At 33.4% G+C, this 9,321-nt stretch overlaps 1 pseudogene across 1 annotated transcript; it reads right to left on the reverse strand.

Annotated features, from left to right (window-relative positions):
• Positions 1-5,763: 5,763 nt before the first annotated feature.
• Positions 5,764-8,853, reverse strand: LOC148767412 (putative pectinesterase 53; annotated as a pseudogene). The gene is made up of 5 exons (XR_016033811.1): positions 8,626-8,853; positions 8,353-8,527; positions 7,325-7,531; positions 6,265-6,494; positions 5,764-6,171 (listed from the first exon to the last, which is right to left on the reverse strand). The product of XR_016033811.1 is annotated as a putative pectinesterase 53 (transcript).
• Positions 8,854-9,321: the final 468 nt, after the last annotated feature.

Here is a 9,321-nt window from a genome sequence, read left to right on the forward strand (position 1 = left end):
TGGGGTTTTCGTGTTATGTAGCACGAAACATTTAGTGTTTTTGAAAATTCTCGTGCTCTAGAGCACGAAACACTTTTTTTTTTTTTGAAGTTTTCGTGTTGTGGAGCACGAAACATTAAAAAACTTTGGTGTTTTCGTGCTCTAGAACACGAAGTACTAAAAATCTTGAAGGTTTTCTTGCTCCACAACACGGTCTCCATACAAACACTCCATTTTTTTTTTTTATAATAATGAATATTATATTTATTTTAATTATTATTTGAGCTGTACAGATGGTAGGGCAAGGTAGAGGCAATGAGCTTATGGTTAATCTCAGAAAGGGAAAATACCATGTTCCTAGGATCGTGATTCGACCTCCGTGAGAGCCCGAGGTTGTGGGTGGTCGACTAGCCCCTTAGGCCCCATCCTATGACTGCATCTGAGCGGCATAGGAGACTCAGTGAGAGAGCACCCGATTTACCTGATGTAGTTGGGACGCCGACAGATGTAGCGAGGTCTCTGAGAGATATAGTTGGGCCTTCTCTGGGGATCCCTTACTATGACGATGATGATCAGCCATAGATGGAGTATCCGGTTGAGGCGGGACCCGGTCCTGGCGTTCCCGTTTGTGGTCCTGATCCCGATGATCGTCGCTCTCAATATGATTTCGAGTTTATGCCGGGGTCGATTGTGTTAGAGACTGTGTACCCGAACCGTCTCACTGAGCTTGATCAAATTCCGAGTTTTAAATCACATATTGCTGCCTACGTTCGGAATGAATTTGTAAGTTTATATATATATATATATATATATATTTAGTATTTTTTTAATATATGTTTTTAATATGTATCTAATTTGCAATTGTCACTAGTAGAAAAATGTCTTTTTACTACGATCATTAATCGTAACAAAAGGTATTAAATTCGTACTAAATTTTGCTACGCATTTGCTAAGAATTTGCCCCGTAGCATATACAGGCGTGACAAAAGCTTTGCTACGGTAAATGGCCGTACCAAATACTTTTTTGCTACTGTGAATCCTAGTATTTACTACGACTTCTAAATTGTTCCGTAATAAAAAGTACCTTTTATTACGGTTTTTTACCGTAGCAAAAAAATTCGTAGTAATAAGCAAATTTTCTACTAGTGTGTGTAGAAGCGCCGCGGAGATGATGTGAATCTAGGATTAATTCCATACGAAAATTTACTCTTAATCGGCTCAAAGCACACATGACCCCATAATTGAGCCTAGGGGTCGTAAACTAGTCGAGCCGACTCGTGAGCTCGATAAGCTGGCTCGAAAAAAGTTAGAACTCAGACTCAAGTTTTTCGAGCGCGAGCTCGAGCTTGCGAGCCTTATTTATTATTTTTTATATATTTTTTTATTTAAATAATGTATAATAATATAAAGTATTGTGTAAATTAGAGCCACACCCCTGAGGTATGCTTAGATAAACTTTAAATTCCATGTGGTATCGATAATTACACTCACCCGCTTGAAACATAGTTATAAACTCTAATGGGATAATGCATTGGATACGTTATTCCGATGGGATTCAAACGGACTATTATTTTTAGCTAGTGGTGGGGACAACATAGAGTTAGGAGGTGACATGGCTCCCCCAACATTCCTTAAATCACCCATCATTCTTTATTGTCTCTAGATGGGTCAGGTGTAAGCTGGTCGTGGGCCCACAACCCTTTGTGGTTTAAACTCGCCCGTAGAGTTATAATTAAGATGAAGCTCATTTCATCTTAATCGCCCAACGAATCAAGATACAAATGAATTGCCTCCAAAAACCGTGTGATATAGTTAACGTATAGTACGATCCCTTCGATACATATGTCCCCATTGAACTAGAGGCATTGTGTAACACCCCACATTTTTTGTAATATATTAGTATTACATTTTACCACCTCTATGTGCAAATTTATTTAAATTAGAATTTAGAATAATTCTTGTATGATTATTAACTGCGTGAATTATGTGTTTATGTGAATTATGTGATTATGTGAATTGTGTGATTCATGAATTATATGCTTAGGAAATACTTTGAGATATTATGTCGAAATAAATATTTCTCGAAATTGTAAAATAAATAATTTCTATGAACTAAGATTTTATTCTTGCATGATGAATTTAAATGAGCATTTTGTCATATTTATGCATGCACTAAATTTTAGAAAATAAAACTTCTCGCATTTTAGGATTATTATTTAGTGGAAAAAATTAAAAATTCCTTCCCTTATTTTCTTGAATTTTCGGCCACTAATACACAAACACAAGAATTTAAAATAATGTTTAATAATTAGAAGAAGACAAGCATTAGAACGCTTTTACTTTGGTGATTGACAACAATACCTAAGTCTAGTCTCCTAATCATTAGCTAGAGCACACTTAACCACTCCCACACTCCAACTTTAGCAAGTCCAAGAGTCACTCTCCTTCTTCCTCTCTCTCTTCATTTTTCGGCAGCTCCACCTCCACTATAGCCACCATTTTCTGAAGCTCAAACCACCCAAGAACCACCACCAGACCTCTTCCAAAATATTGCAAAATCACCCCCACAAAAACATGTGTTTCCCTTTCTTCTCCATAGGCTTTGAGCTCTCAAAAAACTCAATAATTACCTCCAATGTCCAAGATCAAAATCCGCTCTCCAAATCCACTCTCACCATCTATAAGTTCAAGGGCTCCTACTATTTCAACAAGTGGAGAATTTTCGGCCAAGCTTAGGAGTAAGTTTCTTCTTCATCTTCTTTTCTTCATTTTTTTTCTCGAAAGTGCTCAGCTCTTCTTCTTTCAGATGTATTCTTCCTCTTCTTAAAATTATAATCTAACCCTCTATCTATTCTTGTATTAGAGAGAAACGAGCTAGCGAATCCTTCCCTTTAAGAGTAGAGGTGAGAATTCTTGAATTCTTGCTCAAACATGCAACACCACTATTATTTCGGTTTTTATTTAATTTCTAGGTTGATTCTTGCAGATTATGTTGTTATATTTCTTATATGATGATTGCATGTTAGTGTTTTAAAAATATAAACTTGTTCTTGAAGTTTTATGTTTTTTGAAATTTTGGGGAAAATTGCATAAGTTGCTTATTTGGTCTGATTAGTAGCTTGCATGTGTTTATCTAGTGATTGATTGTTAATTTGTGAAAAGAAATTGAATTTTTGGCTTAATTATGAAACTTTCGAATTTTTGCTTCTTTACCTAAGGAAATGGAAAATTAATAAAATAGGAGAATAGAAGTATGGATGTATGTTGATGCATGTGGAATTTGTGTAGAAAATAAATTATTATTTGTGAGTGATGTTTCGATTTTATGGGATAAAAATGCATAACTTACTTATTTGGTTTAATTAGTGCTTTGCATGTGTTAATCTTGTGTTTGATTGTTTATTTAAGGTCTTGCATGTTAAGGTCTAGTGCTTTCTAATAAAGATTTATAAAGGGATTTAAAAGTGTGTTAAAAAACCCTTGCATGTGAAGATCTAGTGGAAAGACTTGAAGAAAATGCAAGGATGAAAGTTTTGAACTTTCTTCTTGCAAAATCTTGTAATTAATGAAATTTTGATTGTTTATGGATTGCCTTTGCATGTTTAATATTTTGGTTATTGCTTGTATTTGTCTATGAATTTTATTTTTATTCCTAAATGATTATGTGAAGAAATGTCTATATGGAACTTTATTTGTTATGTGATCTTACTTTGATTGTTTACGTGTTCATCATTGGGTGTGAGAATGATAAAATGGTAAGTAGATGGGTGCATGTTTGGATGCATATGTGTCGTAATTTTTAAAAGTTAAACATATGTTGGAAACTCTTTTGAGATTACGGTAAATAACCGGGGTACGACGAGTCGGTACCCTAGTGCTTAGGGGGGGTTTGATTCCACGTAGATAGGCGGGCTCGTAAAATATGAGGTTATTTATAACTTAGATTGATTTTTCCAAAGGGATTCCCGATGATTTTTCATGTCATGCATGTCCCATTATGGTATTGAAGATATAGGGTTATAAAAGTGGGAATATCTCACTCTATGGTCTTGGGATCATATGTTTATAAAGGTGGGATATTCTAACTCTATGGTCTCCGATCATATGGTTATAAAAGTTGAAATTTATCTCACTCTATGCGCTTGAAAAAGAATAGCGAAGAACTCTGACAAAAAAAAAAAGGGAAGTATATGATTGCTTTAAATTATGTTGTATGTATATGTAAAATAAAAATATATTTATATAGGTATGTTCTATATTATGTGTATTCGATATTACTTCAAGTTTCTCATTCAGTCCTGAAAGGCTCATATAGGTGTTGTATGTTTGTAGGTATACCCGATTTGGAGTCCGAGGAGTGAAGTTGGAATCGAGCTTGGGAATCGGGAAGAGATAACATGGAGGGGATGTGGATTGGGTTGGCTCTCAACCTAGCTATGTGGTTTTATTTGTATAATATGCTTGTAAAAATATTTGATACGGTTTTAGGTATTTACTATCGATCGCTTCCTTCGATCGGTGGGAATTATTAAAAGACAATATGTGTAATAATAATTAGGATTACCATCAAAAGACAATATGTGTAATAATAATTAGGATTGCCATCCTTTTGGATATTTAATCGGTAGTCCATAATATTTGGTATAAGATTGGACAGTATTTGAGTCAATGAAGGATTTATTAGAAAATTTCAAATCTCCCTCCCCTGTTCTGGATTATGAATTGAGTGTATGTGCCATTTTATTTATTTCTCCCAAATGATCAATTATCTTTCAAAACTGCTTGAGATGAGTGATGTAGACTCATGGTATAATGTACGGTAATAATTTAAATTAATTTTCATTAATATTTTAAGAGGAATTAATTTTTGAAGTTGCTCCACTGAATCTGTCCGAATTTTTATTAGGTCCAACATACCTATCTATTTTCTAGTCTTGCACGTAGTATGTATTTGTGTTAATTAATTGATTAGGGTTTAGTAAAGTATTATCTCTCTCCCTCTGATTTAAAAGAAAATATTTGACGTAAATTTATATCCACAATAATCATTTTTCTGAAAGTCTTCCGCTGAGATTACATATAATAAGAGTAATCGTGAGAGGGGTGTCACACATTGGTTCATCGAGACCTCCTTTATGCTTCAATAACTGTGCGATCGTTCTAAGTGTTGCAATCTGCTCGTGCATGACTTAGAGAATCACATTCCCTAATCATCACATAGTCAGCTCTGGACAGAGACTTAATGATTAAAATCTATAAGAACACACAGAACATCCAAGATTATTCTAGGGATCGAATCCCCGACTTCAATGCACAGACCTCCCAGTAGATTTCGGACTACACGAACACTGGCCCTTAGGGCGGCTCGGTAGAACTCAGGGACAGGTCATGATACAGCTGGTATTCTAGTGAAGTCACGGTGATGTTTGGGTTTTAAGGACTAATGGTGTACAACTATATCATAGAGACCTGTACTCGATAATTAAGAATCAGTTAGAGATCTCTAGGATGAGAGAGTTCAGTGAAATCATTAACTTATGAGCACCCACTTAAGTATGCCGATATCACAATACCGTTTACTGATGAGACACAATACACATACACTAAGTGTTAGTCTCCAATGGGAAATGCCGATATCCTCATTGGTGGCGTAACCTTTTGACTAGGAACATGGTTTAACAGTCATATTACTTAACTAAATATCTCATCTTCCTACTAGATCAAATATAAGTAATTATAATAATTGTAAGGACTATATCTATGCTTATGCAAGGGACAAAGATATAGAATGCCAAAATGTATTTCATCGTTAATACGAAAAAATATTATTTATTATAATAATAAACGAAAGACCATAGCCACAAGTTGGCTTGTTGGTCACTTACTCTAACAACATTAACACTGGACCTAAACCATGCTTGGCATTATTGTGTTTGCTTACTTGATTGAGTTATCTCTGTGTTTTAATCACAAAGAAAAACTAGTCATTTATAAAAAAAATATCCATAACTAAAAAATATCTAATCAAAGCATGTTGTTATTTATGATAGGTCGAGCCATTCAGATGCATCAATAAAGTCAAGGGAAGTAAACCGTCCAGCCTCTTCATCTGTAAGAATTTTTGACCATTTAACTCTTCCTGCAGTATTTCATCCAGGTCCACTACACTGATACTCCCCAAAGGTTACAGTCCTGTACCATTAAAGACCATTTGTATCGAAAAATTAACATCATCACTCATAACAATTTCAGATATATAAAACCACTTATATAGGGATGACTTACGATTGTCTAGATGGATCACCCCAGTCAAACCAGCCCTCCGGGTTGACATTGTTTTCCATATATGTATAAGCAAATATGGTTGTAGAGAAAGGAGCCCATGCTCTCCCTAGGTACACTATGTCTGAACCCGTCACTCTACAATTGACAATGGAGAAACCTGTATTTTCCGAACTCGCGCTTCTGTTTTGAGCTGCCACTGCTCCTGTTGCAATTGGATGTAACTCACAACCCTGCATAAATAAGAATCATTAGTATTTTTTTTCTTCTCATTTTATATGAAGAGATAAAATATTAAATATATGAACAAAATAAAATTCAGTGGAGCATTACCAAATCTTTAAATCTAGATATTCTAGAATATTGCTTACTAACGAAAGAAGTCCATTATGATATTAAGATTACCGTTAATGGTCTTACAATCATAAACTGATTATCTCATGTGTATGTTGAGATAAATAAATTTTTTAGATAACAAAGTTTTTTTTTAAAATAAAATTACTAAAGTCGATTATTTTATATGCCACACTAAAGGGCATTTAATTATATGGTCTCATTTTGTATTTAGATAACGCGTGCATATAAAGTAAGGTAATATTTGTAAGTCTCCAAAGTGGATGAATAATAAAACATGCATAAGGGTCATAAAATAATGAAAGTGAACAAAACGTTGTATATGCTCATTTATTGAAAACTATATTTTCTTGGGGATTGTGTGTTTTATTTCTTATAAATCCATTTTAGTTTATGTAGCTTGTTAATTTATATGTTGTTTTTTGCATGCACACTCAAAATATTTTTCACAATGGTAACACATTTATTGCAAAGTATGTTGTGAGTCACATTCAAGGATTATTTTCCATAAAGTAAGGTACTCTATCATATTTTTAGTTATGCATAATATTATCGCGTAGTCGGTATGTTGCTCTTGAGAATTCATATGTATATTTACGACTAATTTCTACTTAGACTTGCTCTGGATGAATCTGTTATGGAACTAAAACTCCATTATCCAACACTTTTAGTAAGTATGTTAGTTTTATATATAGTAATTAAAAATTACCTTAAAGTAGGAACGACCATCACCAAAGATGAAATCCACATATCCTTCAATATAGCAATCTTCGTAATAATGCCTACCCCTGTGATCGTAGAGAGTGTCTTGTGCCCCAAAAAACTTACAACCCGCAAATGCGGATGCGTCTCCTGATATTTGTAAAGCCACCCCTTGCATTCCATCAGCTCCTTCTGGAGGAATTGGAGCTGTATTCTGCATAAATATTTAAACCAGTGAGATACGGTCCTTTAATTAATACGGTTATCATCACTACGCGCTGAAAACTATGCCATTAAGAGATAAATGAACAGACAAACATAACATGTATGTTTTAATAAAGTTATTTAAAAGTTTAAATGAACTCTTATCAGTCGCAAATGATATCGTTAAATCATTATTATAAAACTTGTATGCTCTTAAATGACATGTTACAGGAGCAAGAAAAGTTTAAATAATTATATGTTCAAATTAAAGTAAACTATTTAACTTCTCAATAAGATGCTTGAAAAGATCATGAAAAAACTTAGTTTTTGAAGGTTTTAGTCTAATTTTCTTTCTAAAACATCTACCAAATATTTAAATATATTTTAGTGTGTGAGTATATATATATATGTATATATGTATAAAGATGGAGAGAGAGAGTATTAAATGACACATGGAACAAAATTAAAGCACGTAAAACAAAGATGTAAGACTGCACATTATATATACACACACACGTATGTGTGTGTATATATATATATATATATATATATATATATATATATATATATATATATATATATATATATATATATATATATATATATATATTCAAGGTAGTGTGCAGTCTCACCTCTTTTGTTTTATGTGCTTTGATTATATAATACATGTGTCATTTGATGAACGAATAATATATATATATATATATATATATATATATATATATATATATATATATATATATATATATATATATATTATTCGTTCATCAAATGACACATGTATTATATAATCAAAGCACATAAAACAAAAGAGGTGAGACTGCACACTACCTTGAATGTGATTTTTTTTGCTATAATGTATGGTGCATCTACGCCAAAAGTTGCTGAACTATATGTTCCAAGTGGTTGTGACCTGGCTGTATCACCCCACTGAACCACTGTATTTTCTGCCCCATCACCTTGTATTTTTATGTACGCTTTTGTTGAAGGTATTGTTACCTTCTCTCTTCAAATAATATTTATTTCAAACATATAAATAAACTTCATGCAAATATAATATACATATACACATATAAATGGATGAACTAAGGAAGAAGAACTTACGTGTATATCCCTGCATGAACATCGATCAAAACTCTTTCTTGGTTCACCAAAGGGAGAGAGTCAATTGCACCTTGAATTGATGTAAAATTTCCGGATCCTGGATTTTTATCGACTGTAATGATGATAGAAGGGGCCGTCATGATGACTTTGTTGCTGTAGCAAATGATTATTTCATTGTTTCCATTCATGAGAAGTAGAGAAAGAATTGTTACAAGATGGAGGATATGTGTGCAGTGGCGGATCCAGGATTTTCGCCAAGGGGGTGCTAAATTGTAGAATAAAAAAATTAAATCTCACTTTATAAAAATAGTGGACCAAAAATTTACAATTTAAAAATTTTAGGTGAATTGTGTAAATATTTTAAAAGAAAAAGGGTGAAAAATGTAAAGATTTGAAAAAAAATCAACTTTTTAGAGGCTGGGGGTTCGAACCCGGGACCAAATAACAAGTGAATGAACATCTTTACCAACTCAACCAACTGCTTTTCTTGCCAACTTATGTATAACGGTATTATTTGTTTAAAATCAAGGGTGTGCAACTGCACACCCTAGACCATAGCTAGGTCCGCCACTGTATGTGTGTAGGGAGACATGGTTAACGATGTAAACAAGAGAAAAGATTTTAAAGAGAGGAGAGAGAAGGTTTTAAGGAGAAGAGAGAGAAAAAATATTGGACAAATAATGTAATGGTTTTGAC

Source organism: Erythranthe guttata, chromosome 10, assembly GCF_056151865.1.
Source record: "Erythranthe guttata isolate IM_541 chromosome 10, IM_541, whole genome shotgun sequence".
Classification (NCBI taxonomy): domain Eukaryota; kingdom Viridiplantae; phylum Streptophyta; class Magnoliopsida; order Lamiales; family Phrymaceae; genus Erythranthe; species Erythranthe guttata.